Source organism: Chelon labrosus (assembly GCF_963514085.1).
Source record: "Chelon labrosus genome assembly, chromosome: 4".
Lineage (NCBI taxonomy): Eukaryota > Metazoa > Chordata > Actinopteri > Mugiliformes > Mugilidae > Chelon > Chelon labrosus.
In genome coordinates this window covers 7,839,401-7,855,272 of record NC_140340.1, presented here as the reverse complement: position 1 = coordinate 7,855,272, position 15,872 = coordinate 7,839,401, and the positions used below count along the sequence as shown (strand labels likewise).

The 15,872-nt window shown below is 44.7% G+C and overlaps 1 protein-coding gene across 3 annotated transcripts in view; it reads right to left on the bottom strand.

Annotated features, from left to right (window-relative positions):
- The window catches only part of foxp4 (forkhead box P4), a 112,810-nt gene that overhangs the window by 81,627 nt on the left and 15,311 nt on the right, over window positions 1-15,872 (bottom strand). For 2 of the 3 annotated variants that reach the window (XM_084543722.1, XM_084543724.1), the window contains exon 1: window positions 5,287-6,051. The exons of the other annotated variant lie outside the window; for it this stretch is intronic. The gene's annotated coding sequence lies outside the window, so the exon portion shown is untranslated. Of the gene's footprint in view, window positions 1-5,286; window positions 6,052-15,872 lie in introns of those variants that run through there. 3 annotated transcript variants of the gene reach the window in all.

The following is a 15,872-nucleotide window of genomic DNA, read 5'->3' as shown; positions in this document are numbered from 1 at the left end:
ACAGGCGTTCTCTCGGATTCCGCGCATAACCCGGCTCGGGTATTCTCTCCGCTTACACTGACCGTCTTGAGAGCTCTACCTGATCCGATACGTGCGGCCCGACCTAAAGATCCTCTGCGACTCTAAAATCAAACTCGATAGCTCCGACTACTTCGCGGTCCGCTCTCAGCCCTACAGACTCCACAGCCCCCTTTTCCTTCAGCTCCAAGTTTCTGCTCCAGCAATGGTCTCAGGTGCCAAGTACACTCTGGAGAGGCTGATCTAATGCTTCCTCGGCTATAATAACCCATGCCTATAACCCCTCGCGCTGATGTTTCCCTCACTTCATGCAGCCTTTCACTCATATTTTCTCATATCTCTATCCCTGCCCCCCACTCTCACCCCCCTCTACGCCCATAGGAAACAGTCTCTTCCGCTCAGAGCTGATGGGTCACTCCTTCCCACATCCATCAGCTGTTAATGGGCCGGTGCTCTGTGGAGGTGGTGAAACATCTCCGGGTTAGCCCGCATCCCAGCCACCTCACACATAAAAGGAAGAACTCAGGAGGTGTTTAACGCATGGACGTGTCAACGACCGCAAGCTAAACCACCGTCATAAAGAATAAAGCATTTCCTTATCAATCAGAGGAGGAAGAGTGTGTAAATTTTAGATAAATGAACCTCTGTCAGCACATAAGCAATGGCAGCTCTTTCAAAAGGGCGACAAAATACAACATCTTTTCTTTCTCGCAGGTGGTCAACTCCCGAAAGACCTCTGAGAGCATCTCCTCCTCCTCCTCCCCCTCCTGCAACTTCACCGCACGACACAGTCTCGTCACCTCACCAGAAAAAAAAACAACCAAAAAAAAAATCTCATCCTCGAAAAATGTATGGGATTTACTGCGGACGCGCGCTTTTCTCGCGCAAGCGTTCAGCCGCTCTCCTAAATAGCAGGTTCAATTAGAACCACATGTTATAATCAGGCCTCAGTCTAAGGCAATGTGGCGGCAGTTTCGCCGTGCAGTCAATCACCTCAAGAAGAGCACTCCCCCACTTGCGGGCTGTCCACGCACAATATAGCGCCTTCCGTTAACCCATTCATTTGTCAATTACGTTTCATTTACGGTTTCTCGACGGAAGTAAAACAAGCAGTGGCTGCGACTGCGCCGTGATTTTCATATCACAAGAAAAGGAAATAACTAAAAAGGAGGAAGTCTGTTCTATAAAAATCCGAGGTACACTAAATACATTTTTTTTTTCCATTTTAACAAATAATTTCACACTTGCTTTGATCGGCACAATATCTTATATTTAAACACATGTCCAGCACAAAATCTGTGACGCCCTGCAAAGCTGTCAGCCCCAGGACCAACACCTGAAACAATCCCATTTAAAAACTCTCAGAAATATATATAAATATATATTAATGCTTTCCTCAAACACCATCTAAAAGATATTGAAAATTTAACCATTTCAGCTTTTAAGCAGGTAATGCACTAAGTGCTGCAATAGAAGTCAATCTGTGAGCATCTATCCAACGGGTCAGACCCTACATGTATAGCAGTGTCGTATACGGGCGCTCTTCAACATCACTTTGGAGCCAAAAGCCCACTCAGACTTGTGGGTTTGGGATAGCAGGAGGGCTTTAATGAAGAGAGCGCGAGAGATGTAGAGACGGACAGGCGAGCCATCAATGCTACCGACGCGCAGGACATTTAGAACTTCAAATACTGTCCATTTTCACTCAAGCAGGACAGGTGAATGGAGAAAAAAGCACTCTGGCACACACACACACACACACAGACATATACACTCTTCCACACATACGTTCACGCGCGCTCAAGCTGGATGTAAGGACTCTCTGAGTGAGTTTATGGACTAACACAATCATGTTGGTGGCTTTTAATCCCACTGGAGGGGTTTTAAAGCGCATCAGATCCACAGCCATTACTGCCCCGTCTCTAGACCGTCTCACGCGTGCCCCCCCACCCCCACCCCAGCCACAAGCCGGGCACACACACACACACACACACACACACACTCGGGACCAAGCCCGAAAAATCATCATTTCAGCAATGTGTCAGCAAGCATAACAGAAACAATCGTCTGGTGCAGAACCGAGTCTGAAACCGATAATATCAGCAGTACATGAGCAACCCTCGCAAACAATGAGCCAAAACAGGACATGGAAAAGACACAGCTGTTGAGAGGAGAAGGAGGGGTTGGGAAGAAAAAGAAAAAAAAGAGAGAGAAAAAGAAAGCAAAGACGGGAAAAGTGTTGGAGCAAGTCAGATGAAAAAAAAAAAAAAAAAGGTGGCAACGCTGAGGCAAACACAGACATGGGCACACAATAGCCGACAGACAGCAGAGACAGTCAATCCGTCTCTGACACCTCTGGCTTCCTGCACAAATACACTCTTTTTCTCCCTAACAACTACTTCTGCTCTTTTGTTTCGCTGTCTCTGATGAAAATTTTCATTAAAAAAGAAACGAGAAAAGCCTGTCACCGATATCAACGAGCAAAGCGCCACACAGAAATAGCAACAACACAGTGGGTTTAAACGATTTCTAAGTGTTAATAAAAGCTGCTGTGTTTCCGAGGTAGGAATAATAATAAAAAAAAATTATTCTTTTTCTCCTTCCTTCAGCAGCGTCTCACACATCAGGTTTGCAAGTGAGGCCATTTTTAAATAAAAACGCAGCTAAATTACATATTAACCGGCGTCCTGTAAATCATACAGGTTCTAAAATGATTTTTAAACTGAGCTGCTGAGAGGAATAAGGCAGCAGCTGTTGTTTTTTTTTTTTTTTTAACTGCTCAAATACCTGGTTTATAATTTAGAAAACTGTTTTATATATTTATTTTCAAAAAAAGAGGCTGCAGAATTTGTACCCACAATTCTAAAAGTGTGCAGAGAAAACACACGGGGCCGGTTAATAAATCCACAAACACTAAAAATCTGCAACACGACACAAGGCTGAGAGAAAGGCCAGTGTGCATTAAAAACCTGAAGCTAAACTTGTTGTGTAACACATGCAGGTGACATCCAGCTTGTTGTATATGTATATATATATTTTTTTTAAATTCTGAATGCACACAGTGAACCAGGGGCCTCCGAGCCGCCACAAAATACCTGCTTCCCTGTCTGACACCGGAACTGTGACAAGGTCATAAAACGTGATTAAGAGCTTTTTCATTCCCGCTGGATCTTCTATTAAAGTGCAATTAAAAGTGTGTCATCACGTCGCGGAAATGCCACCGAGGAGGACAGGGTAGTTTGAGGGGGGGAGGATGGGGATGGGGAGGGTGGAGGTAGTGGTGGTGGTGGTGGTGGGGTTTGGTGGGGTCGGGTGGGGTGGGGGGGAGCACAACAGGAGAGGGAGAGGACACAGTAAATAAAATTAATTATGCCAAATGCCCCTGCGCCCATCAATCACGGGGCAATAACGCCCGTGTCAGGGTGTGCACCCACACGGCCTGTATGCTTTTCTCTCAATGACAGACAACTAACAGCAATTAATTGTCGTTTCATTTCTCCTTTTTTTTTTTTTTTTAAACCTCTGCAGCCCTCAAGCCTGATGGATCTGAATCCATCTGACAGGCGGGAATGTCCCGGCTGATATTTGATGATGAGAATTTTATTTTAGGAAGAAAAATTGTGAGAACAACTTGTTATTTTTTTTGTTTTGTTTTTTTACCCAGTGCAAAAGTTGTTGCGCAGTGGTTGTTGGAAATCCTAATTTACACCGTTTATCTCTTGACCTTACACTTAAAAAAATAAAAATAAAAAATACAATACACACAGCTTACGTTTTTTCCTCTATAGGAAAAAGAAACATTTGTTTGTTTTTTTTATGTGCGGTGCAGGCCTACTTTGTGCGTTTTTGATGCCTGCAAAAAGAAGGAAAAACGAGCATCGTGGCGAGGCTCAAACTTCACCTCCCTCTATTTCTATTATTTTTATTTCTTTTTCCCTAAACGTCGCCTGTCACGTCTTAATACGCGGGAATATGTTTTGCGTTTTATCCTCAGACGTATGACACGTGTATTTCCTTTCATCCGATCAGTCTAATTTACGGATTATACAAAAAAGCACTGGAACGCACCAAGGCTTCAATGTACGTCTAATCACTGCCTGCACGTTTGATCCGTTTAAAATTCACTTTGACAAACAAAAAAAAAAAAAAAGAAAGAAAAAACGGAAGTGAAAGTTTTACCGTGCAGGGAGCACCTTTCCTCCATCTGATAAAACAAATCTGTAAAATTAAAGTGGTTTATTTAATCCGGTTTAAAATATATAAAAGCTACGGGTATTACTGCAGACACGGCGGTGAGGTCACACAAAGCGGTTCCAGTTTCAAAAGTCAAAATGGTTTGAAAAGAAAGTATTGTCCTCAGACCTATTGACCATGTCAACTAGAAAGCTTTTTTTCTTTTTCCTCCTTAAGAGAAAGGGTCTATTATCTTCAGTGAGGGGTGCGATGCCATTTTATAATTTTAAAACGCCACTGTTTAATTGTCAGAAGCGTTATTTTTCTTTTTCCCTTTGCTTAAAAAGAAAAGGAACACGTTTCAGCGGCTTTTAGGTGGCGAACGATTTTAAGACGGCGTGTGCGTAAAAACCTTCGGTGCCTGTGATCAAATCCCCCCCAACAAGGCTCATTAACAGGGAGTTAAAGTTTGTTTCTTCCATTCAGATCCACTGCCGACATCTTAGTTAGTCTTAACGCGAGGAATAAAGAACTTTTTATTGTTGCTCTTGTCTCATAAGGCTTTAGGACTTTGTGGTTTGGCTATCTGAGCCCACGGAACTGTGCACATTATGAATACATCGCAATATTCCGCTCAAATCAACGGGAACTTAAAGAAACTGGATTTTGACTCCACGAATGTGACACTGATCGATAGAAACTTTTCTTTTCTGCCGAGGGTGAAAACAGCTGCTTCAAAGACGACGTGTTTTTAAAAAAAAAAAAAAAAAAAAAAGTGTAAAAGATTAAAAAAAAAAAGTTTCAACCACTCGAAGTGAAACAGACGAAGAGAAGAGAAGAGTGGAGAAGGAGGAAAAGCCCGAGTGCGTCCGCTTTATCACCTAACAGCTACCATTAGGCTGACTCGGAGGAGTTTTCACAAACAACGCGATGGAAAGTTGAAGTTGTGTGCGGTTGTTTTTTTTTTTTTTTAAGCGTTACAGAGAATAACGCGTGTGTCAGAGAGTTTCAATGGAAGCGCAGAGCGAGGGAAGAGCGACAGAGGTAAGAAGGGAAAAGGGGGGAAAAATAGGGAAGTGTAGATAATGCATCAACCTGTTCTCTTGGTTTCTGAAGAAGTCAACTTTCACGCCAGTGGTTGGACCATGTGGGCAGCCCGCTTCTGCTCCTCAAACCCCGGCGCGTCCACTCTCTCACGGCGACAAAAGAGGGGGGGACAACAAACCGACGGGACGTAAAAATTGAAAAATAAAAAAAAAATAATAAAAAAAAAAATAAAGGAAACAGAGAGGAGAGAGAGACAGAGAAATCTAGGATCTAAGATCGCAGCACCATTACTTTAAACGACAAAGCGTGCTCGTTAGTCCTTTCCTTTTCGCTTTTGTGTGCGTCCTCTCTCCTCGGAGTGGCCCCTCTGGAGTGAAGTCAGAACAATACTGCCGCTAAAACTCTGGCACTGTGTGCGCAAGTTGCCGCGGAGAAACAACGCAGCTTCTCGCCCTTGTTTAGTTGCCGCCGCTTCCTCCCCAGCTATCTCTTCAAGAGGCTTAGTCAGCGCGTATAACCTCTCCGCCGGTCTCCACTTTTTGGCATCCCGTCTGTTGCTTGCTCGTTCGCTGGAAATCAGGGTTGAATCACTGGGGCTGCATGTGTGTGTGCGAGAGGTGGAGTGTGTGTGTGTGTGTTGCGGGGGGACAGTTTGCTGCGCTACCGTAATGCCTCTAAAGCAGGTGCGCGTTTTTCTTTGCTGCCCTATCCTCGCAAAGCACTGGCGCACAACAAAAAAAAAAAAAACAGCAACCAGTGAGAGGTATCTCTCTGACGCTCTGCTCCAGTGTGTGTGTGTGTGTGTGTGTGTGTGTGTGTGGATGAGGGGAAGGCACTGATCTTTTGACCTCTCTTTGCATCCTGGCTGAGTTGTGCTATTGTGGAGGCAGAGAGGAACAGATGTTAGGCTGCGCAAAGTTTGAGCTCAGAAAACCGCCAGAAACAAAGCCAGATCACCAAAACAAAAACCGGTCTGCTTTCACACTTGGCTTTTCCTACACTGTCACACTCAAATTATGTTATTTTTTTAATTTACTTTTTTATTAAAAAAAAAAGAAAAAAGAAAAAACACAAATTGTGCAAAAGACGAAAGCGTTCTACAAGTTTAGAGCATAACAAATAAGCTATAATTGTTGATTTTTTTAATAAATATGTATATTTATATGCAGTAGCCTGTACATTTTATGTTTGACGGAGCTTATCGTAAAATAACTTCCACACTTTAACACTGACTGGTACTCTGTTATTGATTTCTGTCACAGAGATTGATGTCACCCCAAGAAATGCTGCATTCCACAAATAAAAACCAAGTGTAAAATCTGTTTAAGTGGGTTTCCTCTTGTCACCCCCCCCCCCCCCAACAGACAGTTATATGGTGATTAGATAAATTTAACTGTCTGACCCCCCCTCACTGTGTCCTTTATGTATTTTGGAAGCTCGTCAACTCCTTTTCGCAGAGTTATTGCCTCCCCCTTTTTTTTCCTCTCTCTCTCTCTCTCTCTCTCCACCACATTCATTTACTAATTGACAGCGTAATCAGTGTTGAGATTACTGTCTCTGATGAAATTTGGAAATTACATCATACCTGTCGCTGCAAAAAAAAAAAGGAAGGAAGGAGGGAAAAAAAAGAAAGGGGGGGTCATAACTCAAAAGAAGATCCTGGAATAATTTCTGCTTTGGGCCGTTAAATGGGATTCTGCCCTCGTGCCTTTGCTCCGTCTGGAGCTTTTACCTTTGGAAGATGATGGCAGTCCATCACAGCACCGCTCCAACAATGGGCCGCGGCTGCATTAAATCACAACACATTCATTAGCGCGATCAATACCACTAAAAAAATGAGTGTCCGTATGTGTGTGTGTGCAAATGTTTGTGTGTGTGCATAGCGTACGTACCCTTATATATATATATTTTTTTTTTTTTTTTACTTACTTACTTACTCACCTCTTCTGTGAGCCTCACAAATTTTCCCTGGAAACACTTTGCCAGACCGTGAATCTCCAGAGAATCGCCAGAGTGAGCGACAGGAAGTTGATGACTGATGCTTTTCTAAGTGGCAGCAAGGTGCAAAAATTGTCATTAAAATAAAGTTTGAACCAGCAGCAGCAGCAGCAGCAGGTACAGCGCGGTTAGTCATTATCCCAAACAACCTGCATCCTGTTCACAGTCGAGAGCGAAAAGACTGAATCATTCTTGCGCTCGTTGTTGTGCAACTGCTGACATTTTGACTAAAGATAAATCAGCCGCCCCCGCCTGCTTGCAGAATCATGATTTGTTTGTTGTTGTTCTTTTTCTGTTTTGCCTTGTACGGTCGCGTCGAATCAGGAAGTTGAAACAGAAGGCAGGGCAACAACCGAGCCGAGCCAAGTGTGAAACCGGATCAAAACGGACCCGGGCCCGGGCATCTAAGTTCAGCGCCCTCGGTCTTGTTCTCGGCGAGAGAAGGAAAATGCTGCTTGGCCCCCCTAACCCGTCTCCCATCCCATTTAGGAACCATTCACTCCCTGTTAATCAGGGGGAATAATTATCAAAGTGGACAGGTAATTAAATTAAAACATAAGTGGCTACATGAGCTGGGTTGGCTGTACTACAAGGTTTTCCCTGGCTTAATTAAAGAGAAATATGGGAGTGCTCACCCACGGTGTCACAGAGCTGGTAAAAACGAGGAAAAAAAAGCTCCTGCCACCAACTCGAATAACTCAGTTTGATCAATACAGGATTGATAAAAAAAAAAAAAGGAAAGAAAGAAAAGCCTGTGTGTGCAGCGAGGATGAAATCTTCTTCTTCTTCTTCACTGCTGAATCAGTTCCCCTCGCCGTGTTGTTTGTTTGCACATGAAAGCAAAAGCACATGTGCGGCGGCCGAGCGCGAGCTGAGGCATGTGTGGTAGACGCATTAAAAAACTGCGAGCTTTAGCGGCCATCTGGGAATAATGTCGTAAAATAAAGCTACAATAAAATAAAACTTACTGCCGCTGATGTTTACAAACAACTCCCACAAAATCCCCACAATGCCTTGAAAGCCAAACGCAGGCCTCAAACACACACCCACCCGCACGCACGCACACACACACACACACACACACACATACAAATAAACAGAGCCGGCGCGGGAATGCAGCGCACGGAAGAAAATTATCCAAACATTCACAAACACGGTCATATGCGCCCACACCCACTCTGGTTCGCATACGAGTGTGCGTGTTTACAAATAAAGACAAAGTGGGAAGACAGCAAACACACACACACACATAAACACACACACACCCCGACATACCACTGCCGCCTCTGTGGCTGCGCAAAGACAACAGCAGACCGTAGCTCGAGAAAACAAGTAGTGCAACAATAAACGAGCGAGAGCATCTACGCTCGCTCGCCAGTTCGTTAGGTACACTGGTGGGGAAATTGCTGCGTTCCAATTTAACAGCCCTGCACTAAATCTTAACTCCACGGTGTTCAGCGTTTGTTTGAAATAACTGCGAGAGCTGCTGACTCAACGGTGATTTCGTTCCGGAGGGGTTGTGGTTTGTAGCGTTATTGGACTGCGTTGCACCCACGCATGTTCGTGTTATTTTGACAACCCCGTTTCAGTCAGCGGCCGAGGCTTAAAAGCAGAAACGTGTTTAATTTAATCCAGTTTAACAGCGCCGCAGACGGCATCCGCTAAAAAAACGATCATACAGTTGAATTACCACCTTTCTGATGCTGTGTCAACATCAACTAAACATTATGAAGATGATTTAGTGCAGGACTGTTGGATTAGATTGCATCCCTTGTCATTAGCGTACCTAATGTTTTGGCAAATGAGTTTATATATTTGCACTGTAGGCACCCTCTTCACTGTACACTTGGCCATGTAAACCGATTAGCCACGACATTAAAACCACCACCATTACAATCTTGTGACTATTCAGTGTTCTGCTGGGAAGCTTTAGGACCTGGCATTCATTCGTGTGGATGTTACTTAGACATGTAACACCCACCTAGACCAGACCAGGCACCCCCACCCCATAGCAATGACACTCCTTGATGGCAGCAGCCATCCCCAGCAGGATGCAGGCACACACACAAAAACGCTTTAGGAACAACTCAGAAAAACACCTGGCCTCCAAATTCACTAGATCCCAAACTGATCAAGTATCTGTGGGATGATGCACAGAGGCCCCTCCCCTCAAAGGCCCCCCCCCACTAACAACATTCTGTTGCCAGACGCCACAGGACACCCTCAGAAGGCCCATGTCCACTCTCTGATGAGCCACAACTGTTCTGGAGGCACCTGCACAATATTAGGAAGGTGGTCATAATGATATGCCTGATCGGTGTACATATCCTTTGCATAGCTTCTTCCGTATATTCTGTGTCATAATACACGTTAGTAGAAGTAGTAGTAGTAGTAGCATCTCATGTCCGTGTATACAGTGTGTAGCACAGCGGGACAGGGCGAAACAGTATTTTCTTTTATTTTAATGCCTCTGTGTGTTTTCATTTACGTACACATTCATTTTCACAGGTGTACCTAATGAACTGGCAGATTCTCACAGTCCAGCACCCTGCGGACAAAGTGCGTCCTCGGTGCAGGCGGCGGCATCTGCATGAACACACACTGATTACTGGGAGGATCGCAGCCAATCACCACCTGCTTTCCATTAGCCACCCATAAACATGTTTACTGTCACAGCTGCTCCGCATCACACACACACACACACACACGCTCACACACACATTGCGCAGAAAGAGAGAGAGAGACACGCCGCGAAAATGTGTTTATCACAGCTCTCTCCTCGTCTTGGCCTTTCGTTGGAAGGGAATAATTAGGGAGTCCCGGCCAAGGCAGTGGTGTACGTGTTAACAAGCTGTTTTAACACACACTCACACACTTCTTCCCCATATGCAGGGGACAGCCGGAGAGAGAGAGAGAGAGAGAGAGAGAGACACAGAGAGCGAGAGAGAGCGAGATAGGATCTCATTGGATGCCTCTCAAGGACTCACTTCATTTTAAAGCTCTTCAGGAACGAGCCTTTCCGTCCGGCTGGTGTGTGGATCAGTCGAGTGCGCTTTCACTGCAACAAGATTCCACAACAACAAAAAATATTAAGACCGTCCTTGGAGAGTTAAAGAATGACTGACAGAAACTTGTCATCCCCGCACACCGAAAAACATTTGTCACTTTGAAATGAAATTTTCTGAGCATAAAAATCCCTTTTTTTTTTTTTTTTTCTTAAACACGAGGAAAAGAAGAAACGTCTGTATGGATGAAGGATTAACCGTGCGAGGAGCTGTTGAATCAAAGATGGAGAAAGGATTTCGACTGTAGCTTCTTCTAACGCTCTCAGGGAAAGTCAACATCGCTATCCTGTCGTTTTGAATCTTAAGCCCCGGAGTTCATTTTGATGAATTTCCTTGTGCTTTTATAACAGAAACGCTATTATAACGCTTAGAAAGTTTTCTCAAACACTTTCCAAGTTCGATTCGGGGTGAGGACATTAGATGCACGCAGCCCGCTCGTGTGGGGACAATGTGGCAGAAGTTTGGAGAAAAACACGTTAATTTCACCACATGTGTGGGGGCATACACGCTACACGAATATTTAACATACGCATGGTCTTGCAGCAGGTGTTTGGGAAAAGACTCACCCATTATAGCACCAGAGTAATCACCTGGTACATATGGATAGAAATGCACACAAGACAATGGGAGGTTTTGACCATGTGTTATATTCTTTATCATCGTAAAATGTGTGATCACAAACTACTCCAGCTCTTTTTCAATTTGCATTCAGTGGCGGAAAATACGTATTGTACCTAAAACTGTAGTTACATGTACCTTTGTGAAGTATTTCTGCGCTGTGGTTCTCCATATATTTACTACAGTTCAGAGGGAAACACTGCACATTTTACTAGAATACATGTATCTGACACCTATAGTTGCTAACTTTTAATACTTCAAAGTTAGCAGCAAATATCGTAATATATCAACCTAATTTTCCTGCATTGTGAGTACCTTTCATACGTTTGGAGTGCAGGATGTTCACTTGTAGTGGAGCATTTTATTTTGTAGAGACTGGAGCTGATTTTAGGAGCTAGACGCCGTAACCTCCGTACGTAACCTGCGCCGGTGCGAGCCATTTATACCTGTGCCTCGTCAGTCTGGCACGCTCTGTAAAAACGCAGCCCAAACGCTAGTCGGCGCTGTGTCTTTTTTGCCAGTCGGGTTCATTTTTGTTTCTGCTTCCTTATTCACTTTCAACAAATTTCGGCAAAGGCGAGGCGTACAAACGTTTGTATCTCTGAACCTCCTCAGTTAGAATTTCCTCGATGTGTTCCGCCTTTATTGATCCAAAACAATCAATTCGAAGCGTAAACACGCTACTACCAAGTGGCCAGTCACAACTCTTGTGCTCTGCGTCGCCGCGGCGTGTAGTCACATTTCTTGGGAGGTGCGCGTCAGTTACGTCGCTAGGGTCTGCATTGTCACCGTAGCCTCGGCGTCAGCTTAACGTAGAAATCTAAACCGCCCGTTGACGTTGTGGCTGACCCTCTGCTGTTAAAATAAACCGTGTATTCGCTTGAATAAATAGCTAACACCGGATGAAAACAGTGTTGCTGATGCTGAGGATGTCTGGCGGTGGCGGTGTCTGACACGGGACTCCACGCTGCTGCGTTCCTGAGCTCCCCAGCCCAGACTGTGACGGAACTGTGCCAGTCTTCTGCCTGCAACTTAATACGAGACGTTTAGGAAATATCCCCGAAATCCTACCCCTTCGTGTGCTCACGTGCTGGACGAACAAACACACTGTCAGAAAGGGCACACACACACACACACACACACACGTATGCATCTGCGGAGCCTTCCACTCCCTCCCTCGGTGCGATCTTGTATCAAAGCAAACAAATGACATGCTGTCGTCTCCTCTCTCTCCCCCCACTGTCTTTTTTGATGTGTGGTTGTGTAAAATGACACGCCGTATCTCTCCAGCTGACATTATCACTCGCCGGCGCGCTCACATCTTCCGGCCGCACGCCTTTCCCACAGGACTCCCTACAGCAGGGGTCTTTGTCTCTGAAAGCATCGCGCGCACACACACACACTCACACGGGGAGGAAGATGTGGAAAAGCCTCTATGATTTTACCTCTGCATTGTGTGCTGACAGTGACTGGTTCAAGAAATGAGAGAGAGAGAGAGAGAGAGAGAGAGAGAGAGAGAGAGAGAGAGAGAGGGGCTATGGGGAGATGGAGAGGAAGGATAGGATAGAATCGGCTTTCGTGAGCAACCTTTTTGGTGTGTGTGTGTGTGTTTTTTGCGACCGTGGATGACGCGCGGCGTTTCCCCCGCTTGCACTGGAGATTTTTAACGCTACGGAGAGAGATGTAACCCGGAGAGGCCTGTCACATTAATGTGGCCATCATCGCTAAGCTGACACATACAACAGCCCCCCCCCCACCATCCCCCGATTCCAAAAACTAGCTCACGGCCAGATAGATTGATAGACGGCAGGAAGCGGTTTACAGGAGGAAAACCGAAAATGAAAGATATTTATTTAACGCGTTGTATAAATAAGAGTGTGCGATCTGTGGGTGAGGGAGAGACAAACCACCAAAGGTAGCAGAAATGTCTAAGTGCAAAGAAATAAGTGGGGGAGGTGGGATGATAATAATAATAATAATAATAATAATAATAAGCACCACCAGGTCAATGCAGCAACCGCAGCCACATAAATCTCCAGAACTCCTTGCCCTTTGACACGCACTTTAAAGTAGTGACAACTACAAACACAAGCGCACGCCACACACACACAAAAAAAAAACTTTTTAGCGAGCGCGCAGCGACGTTGTTGACATTGAAAATACACAGAGACGTTCTTTCGCTCGCTTCAAACGAGCCACCTCCTCATTCAGCGACAATCATTCAAGAATGCATCGCCGCGTCTTTTTTGTTCCCTCGCGCCATCGAACTCTCTCTTCAGTAAAGGACAAGTTCCCTCATTTCAACCGGATCAAAACACAATAATAATAATAACAATAATAATAGTAAAGTAACATGTAATGTCCTGTAGTGTGTAGTTTTCACAACCTTGGAGGCTTCACACGCACACTGAATGCTGCGTTTTTTTCCTCATTATTATTATTATTTTCTTTTTGACGGGGAACTCACTGAACTGCTTATTGACATTTACGGTGTCTGTTTGTCTGTTGCGGCGTGGTTGTGAAAGGCTCAATGATTTCTTTTGACCTACACATCTCAGTTCCCCCGGTCTATTCATCTGATCTCCTTTAGCTCTTCCCCTCGACGGCTTCATGCAGTTTCACTAAGAACTGTTTATGAATATGGCTCACATTATTTTGTTAAGAAAAAAAATAAATATATATATATACAAGAATGTCCTTGCAATTGGCTGTAAACTGTGGACACAGGATACAATATGAGCCATTGATTTACTGAGCTTCACTTTCTGCTTGTATTTAAAGTGCAACATCCAAGCAACGACAACATCTTATCTGAAAATTTGTTTTGAGGCCGCATCAGAAAAAGATGATGCTAAAATTGAACTGGAATACTTTACATTTATGCTACTGTTTAATTCTGATAAAGTCTCCCAAAAAATATCAAGTAATAATAAAACAAAATTGGCTTTCTTTTTAATATAATGCTAACATAAGGTAATTAGCTACCTTGCGAAAAAAAATTACACATGCATTACACATGTAAAAAAAAGAAGGAAGGAAAGAAGATTAGATTCTATCAGTCTTTCATGATTACAGGTCACTCCGTATATGTGTGCGTGCACGGCAGAGAGAGAGAGAGAGAGAAAGAGACGGTGAAGGCCATCAAAGGTCGTGAAATTGCCACACCGCTTTTTTTGTCCTGTCAAACGCTCGCGCGAGCCAGTGTTGAGTGAATTTCAATAATCATCCTGAAGGACTTTTCTTCTTGGGCTGCATTCTACTAAATGTATCTCTCTCCTTCTAATTCCCCTTCACAATACGTCTGGCTCAGGCTACTCATCATGTCATTGGTCCCCTTTCTATTCCCCTGTGTTTGATTCTGACAAATACATGGATTATCGGCCGGGGGGATTTTTAAATATATGGCTAATGTGAGCTTTCATGCCTGTGCTTTAATCTGCTGAGTATTTAAAACCAATCTTAAGGACGGGAGAAAACGCAGAGGTCAGGCTTTTTCCTGCGCCCGGGCCCCCGGAGAAAAGAGAGGTAGCGAGATTGAGGGAGGGAGACGGAGTGAAAATGAAAGTGAGGGAAGGGGAGTCAGAGAAAGGCCGTCATTTCCCTGCTATTTGAATTCTAACCAGGATTAACTGAGGAATCGCAGGTATCAAACCTCATCTGGCGGGCGTCCCTTGAAGGAAGAAAGAAGTTGGGGTCCTCGCTGCGGTTGTGTGTCTGTATGTGTGTGTGTGTGTGTGTCTGTGTGTGTGTAGAGAGACAGAAAGAGAGTGGCGGATTCACGAGGTGCTGCTTTTTCACTTATCATGTGCCCCGACTATCCCGGAGAAATTGGTCCTAAAATGAAAAAGTATATCTCTCCCAGTCTCCGTTTTTAACGGGGCAATGACACAGTACAGTGAAGGATGAAAGTTCCATCATGCGTCCGGTTGCTCCGCTGTCAGAGTGTCGTCTTCTCATTTACAATTCAGACACTTTCAACTCCTTATTACTGTCTTTCTCCCACCTCTCCTTTCATCTCCCTTCTTGTTTCCCTTTGTCTCATGTCCACTCGTCTCCGGTGCTCTTTTCTCTTGTCATTTTGAGTGCATGTGAAAGGCAGACAAGACCTCTTGCTGCCAAAGGGCTCTAGTGTGCGTCTGCGATGGTCTATGAGACTAAAGAGCGGAGCGTGATTTGTGGCGTTACATCTGCAGCTTTAAACTGCATCAAGCAACTTACAGACCTTTTTTTTTTTTTACGACTGCAATATGAGGTACTTGACGTGTCGCCGCCATAAAGAGCAACAGACGCGGGGTTGAGGGGCTCGAACACACAGGCAAGCACGCATATGTACGTTACTGCGAGGAGAACCAAGACAGATGTTCTGTATGAGCCGAGTGAGGTTTTTATGGTACAGACTTGTGTGTCTCACCCAGGACAGTTAAGTAGGCCAAGGCTGATATCATCTGATACACTTGTTTGCTCGCCAGCCATACAATCACAGTCCTTCCCTGCTGAGGAAGCATTCAAACTGCTGTTTGAACATCAATGCAGCATGCAAATAACATTCACCACCCCTTTTCACATCAGATAAGATAACCCGCAAAGCCTCATACGGGAGCACAGAGATGTGTTTTGCATCCTAAGGCTACGCTGCTGTTGCAAAACATCATAAATGGGCCCTCTCAGCAGCTTCCCTTGGAAAGAAGAAGCAGAGGAAGGAGTCGGCGAGCGTCCACGCACGCCACGCGTGCACGCACGTATGCATGCATGTGTGCGTCTCTGCGTGCGAGCGTGAGCGTGTGAGGAAAAGCAAAAAGCAGCATAATGGTAAGAGAGGGAGATGGAGACAGGATTAGAGAGGGGAGTGGAGGGGTGAGGTGGCCCTTTAATTTGGAAAGTTTGATGTGAATGACGCACATCTGGCTCCCCGAGATGATGGATTCTGCTACACATGCAATATGGGAAAGTGAT